The 9,741-nt window shown below is 39.6% G+C and overlaps 1 protein-coding gene across 1 annotated transcript in view; it reads left to right on the top strand.

The window, feature by feature from the left end:
• Nucleotides 1-936: 936 nt before the first annotated feature.
• Nucleotides 937-9,741, top strand: part of LOC108755060 (inositol-pentakisphosphate 2-kinase) — a 119,301-nt gene continuing 110,496 nt past the window's right edge. Inside the window, exon 1 of the mRNA XM_018497804.1 lies at nt 937-1,202. The gene's annotated coding sequence lies outside the window, so the exon portion shown is untranslated. The remainder of the gene's footprint in view (nt 1,203-9,741) is intronic.

Here is a 9,741-nt window from a genome sequence, read left to right as displayed (position 1 = left end):
GGTCTGTTTGCGTTGCTTGAAATCCCCAAAAATTTTGAACTTAAAACTATATATATATATTTGAGCGTTGAAAAGAGAGAAAGCGAAGATGTTGAATGTACAAGCAACGCAAACAGATCTCTTTTAAAAAGAAATTAAAAATAGGTTAAATTAACTTAATACTTATTTAATTCAAGTAATGCTTATTTTCACCAACACGGATTAACTTTAATCTTAGTTCAATTTACTCTATTTTTTCTAGTTCTATAAGAAAGAAAAAAATAAAAAGTTGTATCAAGATTAAAGCAATTATAATCTACATTGGTGTAAACGGACATTAGTCGTCTAAAATTGAGAATTTATTGATAAAAAAACTTTGTTTATAGATAGATGAATAAGAATTTAGCTATTATCAGCAGTACGAAATAACAAATGATCAACTTTAAAAATCGATCTCCGATATCGATATCGAAGTGCTTCGCTTCTTCACTCAATTCACGAAATTTCATCAGGATGTCTAAACAATTAAACAGCAATTTAAATTCGAACGCAATTTTGTTTTACTTGAAATAAATGAAACGCGGTTAGTGCGATAATTCAATGCGATATATAAAATTAACGGAACAAGATTTTTGGGCGCGAAATTTCGCACGGAGATCATCGCCGTCGGCGCTCGCTTTTGTTCAAGTATCGGCGCCAACGAAACGAACGACCGGTTGAAGAATTGCGTCCTGCTATTCGCAGTTGAATTTCGGCGCGCGACGGCAATGACGGGAACCGAGCACTTTGCCTTTCCCGCGCGATTCTGTGAGCGCGCGTCCGATTGGCCGGCGGCCGCCGCGGCAGCCAATGAGCGGCTTGACCGAGACGGTGACGTAGCGTTTAAAGCGCCGTACGCTCTGAGTTGCGCTCGCGGTCGCCATGCCATGCGGCTGTCTTGCGATTGACAGGCTCGTCTACGCGGTGCGGTCGCGCATCTCCGCTCCGACGACGGGTAAAACGGTCGTGGTCGTCTTTGACGCGTGTCAACGTACGGCGTCGCGACGCCGCGGAAGTGTACGCACGCGTGTGTCGTTGCTCGGTGTACACGCGACGTGAATTCGTCGTGAATCTTTTGACGAAAACGACGAAGCTCAGCTCCCGCGTCCTGGCAACGGTTGGCGGTTGGATACGGCGGTTGCAGTTCGAACGTAACGTCAGTGGAGCAACGCGGAGGTGAACATGTAAGTACTTTATTTGTATGTCTTGCATTGTTTTATGGCATACGACGTGACCGGTGATTCTCTCCCATTCTCTCTCGTCTGATTGTCGCTGGAAAAGCAGAAATTGCCATTTCCGAATTAAGCCGCGTGTTCCGCAACACGTCGACCGGTGGTGCTCATAGCGCCTTTTCGATTATCCGTCTCGGAGTTGCCACGCGATACATGCTGCCCTCAAACGGCGACTCCGAAAGTTGCTGGTTTATTTTTTCTCAGCTATAATTTGTAACCGCGGCTGCATGGATACTTTTTTTATGATTCCTATTATACTAATTAGATGGGGTATACTTAAACTTTTTTTCAAATCGATATTGTTTATGTTATGTAAAAACAGTGTTAATTATTGCACTTAATTAATTATTGGTAGATATTAATTGATAACACACATGTCGTACAAAAAAATTTACGATAATAAAAGATATATTAAATTTTAATACATCATTTCTATTTGAATAATATCAATGAAGTATTTACTAAATATAAAGATATATTTTATAGTATAATATTTACTAAATATGAAGATATATTTATCTGATACAAGAATCATCAATTTGATTGAACTATATAATTTTTTTATAAAATAAAAATTTCTAGATAGAGCAACATGTTTGTCTTGTTGATGGCATGTTGCTCGCAAACAAATATGTGTTGCTGTTCGAATTGTAGTAACAAGTCCGCATTTGTTGGTAAGTTGATGCCTTCATGCCACAAAGCTAGAAAACATGGAAGTATCGGAGAAATTGATGGGAAGTATCAGGGAAAAATCAGCAAGTTTTGCAAAATTTTCTGGAGAATAAAATTTCTTGGTTTTTAAAAAAGTAAATATGCGTACATCTCACACATACGCAGTTTTGGAATACTATCAACTTAACAATTAAATGTAAGTATTGTCAACATTAATTACAGTGTTAAGTTAAATTGCTCTCTCAACAAAATATTTGACGATTTTCAAATCAGGACGAAACTACAAAATACTTTTTAAATATTATCGAAAGCGCATCAGGGAAAAATTATGAAATTATATCTGAAAACCAAGCAAAAATTATAGAATTGTAGGGTGAGAAATTTGTGGCAACCTTGTAATAATCTGTGGGATTACACAATTCTCTTTCATATTGCTGACAAAGCGAGATAACTTTGATGCTGCTATCTTGACATTAAACTGCTGGCAATACATTATTGCCTGCGCGTTGCTGCAATGTCAGTATATTCGAAATCAAGCCAAATATACGGCAAGTTGCTAGCATAATAAGCAATTACAGATTTACGCGATTTTGCTGAAACAACGCTTGATTATCTGAGTTTATTAACTGTAAGTAAATGTGTAGAGGGTACTGTTCAAATAAATATTTATTGAAATTCAGTACATTTATTCTCACTGAAGAAAAGTTTAATAAACCTTGATACATATTTCTTTGGAAAAAATATTTATTGAGTAAACAAAAAATTGGGAATTACAACATTATAAATGCATATTAAAAATGCACATTTTTGCGATACTTTTTTTTTCGTGCTTGCCGCGAATAAATAAGATCATACTATACATACTATACATATATGTGTCACGATGCACACGCAAGATTGGATCACTGAAGGAGAGGGATGTAATCATTCCGCGCGCCTGTGCACGCACATCCGCGTTATCGTCGACTTCCACGAAATAAAAAGAGAGGAAAAAAAGAAAGGGGGGGAGGGGAGGGGGAAACAAAGTCGACTCGCTGGAGGCGTTTTCATAAAGGACAGCTGTCAGCTGAATACACCAATATCGAACAGGAAGCCGATGTCGCGGCTTCAAGGCAAGGGGGGGGAGCAATAATACGCGACGCGGGCGTATTATTGCGATCGGACGCGCGTATTCGCAACTATCACTTTCCTTACACATAGCCGCCTTTCGCATAGCGGCCAAGGGGTCAGTGCACTCCTAGAATCTTACTCCGGCGTCGTCGGCGTCGCGCGATTCGCGATTCGCGAACGGCCAACGCGGTACGCGCATGCGTGCATCCGGCACATCATATTTTTCGCGACCGCGTAGCCGTAGGAAATCCCGCGCGCGTCTTACGCGAAAATAGACGTAATCGTTTCTCGCTTCTGCGATCTCGTCGCCAGTCGAATCGCACAGCTGGGGACTCTTGACTCTCACGTAATCGCGAGAGCGCGAAATCTATCCCCCCTCCCCTCCCCCCTCCTCTCCTCCCCATTGGGTCTGTGGCGGTTATAGGGAATTCGACATTCCACCTGCTTTGCCCTTTTACGCTCTTTCGCGTAAAGCACACGCACTTTTACCGAGAAACACTGTCAGGATTCCGCTCTCTACAATTCATAAATTGAATTCGTAATTTTCTTGTTCTTCTCTTCTTTTGTGTCGCGTGACTACCGCCTGTAGGTACTTTCCGATATACGCGCGCGATATCGAAGCAACCGTTTGAAAGAAATCCCAGTCTAAAGCATATTTGATTAAGTATCTGTCTGTAATTATATATTCTACGTAGGTTTTTGATAAAGGCGTAGAAATAAAGACTTTTAGATTTAATTACTTTTTCTCTCTTTCTTTTTGCGCTTGATGCCCCTAACATGTATAATTATTATTTTATATTTTTTTGTGTATTACGTATCAGTTTGCCATTACTCGTAAATTCGTGTCTTTTATTATTTTCTTTTCTTAATGTGAATTTTTTTGATATTTTTTGTAATTATATATTGTTATCTTATTAATTGTTCCTTTTTTTTGGTCTCGCGCTTGATGCTCTTTTCTACCAATGTAAATGAACTTTAATCTCGATTCAACTCGCTCTTCATCTTTTTCCAATTCTTACAGCTAGAAAGAGCTGAAAAGAGTTGATTTTCCAAGATTAAATTCAATTACATTAGAAACACGGAGAAAATTTTCTAGAGCCAAATTCGACAAATGACAATGTCTGTCTATCGTCTTTTTGATTTATTCGATGAGATGATCGGTCGAATGATTTCCTTTCGAAGAGAGGCAAAAGGTCGAAACTCTTGCTCGACCGATTCACTTGGACGGCCGCCGCCGTCCTCTCTTTCGCGGTCGTGACGATAACCCCCGGGAAAATCGTGAAGGGAAGGGCGAGCCGAGTCCAACTGCAAAAGTGGAGGTTAAGCACTCGAAGACTCGGTTATGAAGCCGTGACTCATCCGTGCCTGCTCGCGATAATGGGGCCGCTTATTCCGCGTTTCGCAAATCCGCGCATCTCGAACGCGCCGCGCGCGTTCGCCAAGTCTTTGTTCGTTCCCCCGCTCATAAAACCCTCTCCCTTCCTCCCTCGCCCCGCACTACATCGCGATCTCGGATTTACGAGAGGAGCTGCGGCATTCGGACCGGAAAAATTGGATCCTCCCCTCCTCCCCCCCCCCTCCCAACCGCTGGCGGAGATTTTCCTTCAGTCACCCCCGCTCTATATATCCTGTCTGTATTTTCATTTCTCTCCTCGTCGGTGCAGTCTCCTCGAAAGCTGCTGGGCCCTACAACCACCTGTCTCGTTCACAAAGGGAAGGAGGAAGGTGAGCCAACAGGTTTTAGCCGACACACCTGATCTCGGAACCGAGGAGTATGCTTATACTTGGCTCCATCGGATGGATCGACGGAATTTCTTCTTATACTTCTTTTCCACGTAATATCTCCTGTTATCTCCTTAGGTTCGTAATCGGTCCAGATCCACTGCGATGCTCGAAGCTGGTGAATGTCGGTTGCATCGATGCGGATGCGATGATATTTTGCCAATTGTGCTGTTAGAAAAGCTGCTCTACAATTTTTTTTTTTTTTTTCTTGGAATCCGTTGTAACTGATACACAAGTGATAATTATTTGTTCCAAGTATTTCGAAGGTTCATATATTTACAAATCTATCATATGTTCATTACACACGTAAAATATATTCTAAATTCTGATAAGTTTAATACGCTTTAGTCAAGATTATTTAATTTAAGTAAAATCGATTTACTCTTATTACAATGTATATAAAGTCGTTTCTTCGATCAGTTTTATAATATTCTTTAAAATAAAATTAATTAATTTAGGTACACAGTAATATATATTAAGATTGTCATCAAGAAAATTATCTCTCAAAGATAGCTGTTACTTAAAAGAAAGAAAGTAAATTGAGTAATCATTTTTCTTAACAATAGATTGGTATTTCTCTGTGTGTAGTGATACTTGGGAATCAACCCACAACCTGCATAATATATAATGACTAATATCGACGAGAACAGGAGCAATGAAAATTGGATAGAGGCAATTTAGATCTAGAGTGTATAGATAAGAGGAGAAAACTTGCAAAAAAAAAAACCCCATAAATTCTATTCTAAATGATTATAATTGTAAGAATTGATTACAACACAAAATCTTGGTTGAATATTCTCCTTAAATTCGACGATGATGGATCAATTCTTACAACCGTATACAACCACTTATAACTACGCTTACGCAATTACGGGATAGGCTTAAAATACTCAAAGAGAGAGAAGAAGAGAGAGAGAGACAGAGAGAGAGAGAGAGAAAGGGATTCATTCTCTTCGATAAACGTATAGATGCACCATTGGATTCGAAACCTCGTGTGAAATCGAGCATAATTTGATTGAGAACTCTGTTTTCTAGAAACAAGAGAAAAGCGGAGAAAGTGTAGTTATTGCGTGCGTGATGTCTGCATAGATTACGCATTGTCTACGTAGATTACGCATCGACGGTAGTCTTGGATATAGTCTACACGCGAACGTGGATTTCTATTTGTAGATTCGACGCAATTCGCGAGCTATCGATCGTGAGCACCACTGCTGCATCGCTGGCTGGCGCTTTAAAGGGATATGTCCATATCGCGCTCGCGTCACCTTAAAGCCCACAAGAGAGAGAGAGAGAGAGAGAGAGAGAGAGAGAAGAGAGAGGCCCGGAGGAGCGTTATTTGGATGGTCTACAGCTTGATGAGAGACCTGGCAACTACGCCTTCTCTCTCTCTCTCTCTCTCTCTCTCCCTCTCCCTCTCTCTCCCTCTCTCGTTCTCACAAATGCGAACACGAGAGACCACACTATCATAAAATTGCCGATTGGCTTCGAGGTCATCAGCGGGAGGAATCGGCCTCCATCATGTTGCTTTTTTTCACTCATCACGGATTTGTCGAAAAACTACTCGTCGAAGAGTTGCGCCGTTATCGAGATTCCTACATTTTTTTCCACGTCAGAAGGGAATAATTTCGACGTGCGTGATCCATGCAACAACAAACGAACAGACGGAAAAATTGAAAGGATCAGACTCGATCAGATTTGACGATTCGTAATAATCTGGATTTATCTGTAATATCTGTCCGCCAATCTTTCTTTTATCCTTACGAATTATAATAATATTTAAAACTTTACTTTGAACATAAAATTTTGCAACATCGTAGATTTTCAGATTTCTGTAAAGAAATCTGCACGAGCATGAAGAGATCCTTCACGAAAATTCAAGATGTGAAACGTAAATCCAGCCCACGTAACTGTAATTGCAATCTGTGAGCTGTGTTAGCGATTTTGCAGCCTATCTCTGCTTGCTAGACGATAGAGTTCCAGTATCGTGCGTTCATTTTGTTGAAACGTCTTGTATCGCCAGTGCAATTGCGGCGTGCAATTTTGTAGAAGATGATCTAATCTTCCAAAGGAAATTTCAGGTCACGGCGCGTGAGAGATAGGACGATACGACGGCATGAGATTCACCGTGTAGCCTTCTTTCTTTTTTCTTTCTTAGAATTGCCAGAAATTCGATGATTGTTTGCGTATCAGAAGTGTGTGGAAACTGTTGTTTTTGCGTCGCAACAATCATTAATCTTTACATCCACTATTGCCCTTTTCTACTAATGTGGTTTAATTTTAATCTCATTGTTAGTTCGACTAACTGTTAATTTTTGTCTAATTCTCTCTCTAAGAATTGAACCGAGACTAAAATTAATCTGCATTGGTTGAAACGGGCAGTAGTGGCGCTGAAAGGGTTGTGTCACTTTGAAATAAGGGATATAATGAAATAATGAATTATAGTAAACTTTATAATCTTAAGGCATAATCTTACTTTATAATCTTAACGCATAATCTTTTTAAATCATAGAAAAAGAAAGATTTTGCTGAAATCTAAAATTTAGTTAGATATAAATCTGAAAATAATTTTCTTGTCTTCTAAGGCCAGTAAATTCATAGTCTTACATTTAATACCGTTTTAAGCAAAGTCTTAAGATGTTATAAGCCAATTACAGTGTCGTATCAACATCTTAAGGCATTACTCAAGACTGTTTTCAAATGAGAATAGACTATGAAGACCTAAATAATTATATAGTAATTCGAGGCATGATGAGCAATGCTGCAGCAAGTTTTAACATTCTAGCAACCATTTCGAGCGTCTTGCGTTATTTTGCCGGTCCAACAAAATTCTTTTCTTACACAATTCAATTTTTCCACATGATATTTCCATGTTGATATCGATCGACATATCACATTATTCCATGTCTTTCAGTCATTCAGAAAGCCGTTGCTTCGACGACACAAAAGACGGATATCGATGGATGATCTAACTCAATGAAATGACACCGACGCTAATTACCCATGCGACGCGCATCTGCCGGAAAAAGTCGAGTCTCCATTGCCTCCGGAAACGTCATTTTTGCGAAACTTCCTGCCATATTGTCCGCAAGAGAGAAACAGAGAGAACGCGCGTTTGTTTACGTGTGCTCGCTCACGCAATCGAATCGTAACGGGAGGGTGATGGAAGGAACTTTCTGATTCTGGTTAGTCTCTACGACACAGTCACAGATTTATGTGGATGAGAAAGCAACCGATTCAACAGGAACGCACACCCGGATACGTGCCGGTATCTTTCCGTGTTACTATTCGTGGGTCGGGCATTATAATATATCTTTCTACGTGTCTGCCCTATACTGAACGCCTACGAATTTGCGCGAAGCTCGCAGTTTTATTGTCGGAACTTATGAAAGCGCCGCGGTGCTGATTTCGCTAATTTTTTCGTAAACCTCAACACATAAAATCGCAGTCGAGAAGCGACGCTATTATACGTCTATCCGCAGGATACGTTTAACTGTCGCGTCGCTGTCGCTTCGCGGATAAATCAGAAAGAACGGCCGGGTGTAATTTCGGTTTCTACTTCAACCGCTCATTTTTCTGCAATTTCGTATTGTTTCCCGCGCGTTCGTCGTATTGTTTTATATTACCGTTGCGCATCACATCCCGCTGCGCCGCGCCGCGTTGTTTCTCTGTTATTTTCACTCCCGTGTCCGGCCGGTGCCTACCTCGGTGCTTTCCGAAGCTTTTTCCACCGTGACTCTCTTTTTCTCTCCAAATCCTCATGTCAAATTACGCGTTTCGTAATACGCAAAAAGACGTAAAATTACGTTTATGTAAAATAACCGGAGCATGAGGTCGCGAGGAATCGCTGGGGAAACGCGAGAGATAAATTTCAGAATCAATTTGTGTTGTGTCAATGTTATCTTATATATCGTTCTTGGCCGTTCTACTTTATTATGCATTTTTATTAATACACACACACACACACACACACACACACACACACACACATATATATATATATATAGAGCGAGATCCGAATGATGCTGTTACACGTGTATAACAAGTACGTATAACGGTTACGTGACATCGCAAACATTTATTAAAATTGCATCTTGTGCACCTTTTCCTCTTTCAACCTTTATCTCCATATTACGTTGAATATTTATTATTGTAGCGGGATTTTAACGTTGTTACATTTTTCTTACAATTATGTAGAATAGCAGTTGTTTTGCATTAAAATTTAATCACACATCTACAATTTCTCTACAATTCACCACTCTTTCGAACAGCCGCCGGAAATTCGCGCGAGTTTGATATATTTTTCGCAACGTATTCAATATCGGGGAGATAATTCATTATGAATCCGGTATCTATAGCGTGTCCCTTGTAATATATGACCTCGTTCGCCCGTGTAGAAAACGGGTGTACGAGGAAGTCTGGTAATGGTTTTACGCAGCTGAAATTCTAATCACTTCCTACAAAATTCTACGTGTTTCGCGTGCGTTAGTTTCAACGTAGGCAACACGGAAATGTGCGAGCGGGTGTTCACTGAAACAATCGTTAAACTTAATTCGATCGCACGTAATTCGTCGTTCTATATTGCGCTTTCGAACTCTCTGAAAACGAAACTGAGAGAAAGAAAATTATTGCAATTTCCATAATTTAACTAGAATTTATAGTCATTTTTCGTGACGTATATTTATAGTTGCTTCAATCAATTTTCCATTTGTTTGTACAAATGTAATCAATTATGCAATTAAGTGCTAATCAGTAGTCACTGCTTAAAAATCATTGGTTTTCATTATATCTTTTTAGTCATTATTACTACATAAATAGTAAGTGAATTTAAGAAAATAGTTATATTCATCGCGATTGCATTTACCGATTAAAAATATTTATATTGTTTACCATTTATATCTTCACATTTTACTGTATTAATATTTGAAAT

Source organism: Trachymyrmex septentrionalis, unplaced genomic scaffold (assembly GCF_001594115.1).
Source record: "Trachymyrmex septentrionalis isolate Tsep2-gDNA-1 unplaced genomic scaffold, Tsep1.0 scaffold83, whole genome shotgun sequence".
Lineage (NCBI taxonomy): Eukaryota > Metazoa > Arthropoda > Insecta > Hymenoptera > Formicidae > Trachymyrmex > Trachymyrmex septentrionalis.
This window is presented reverse-complemented; position numbering and strand designations above follow the sequence as displayed.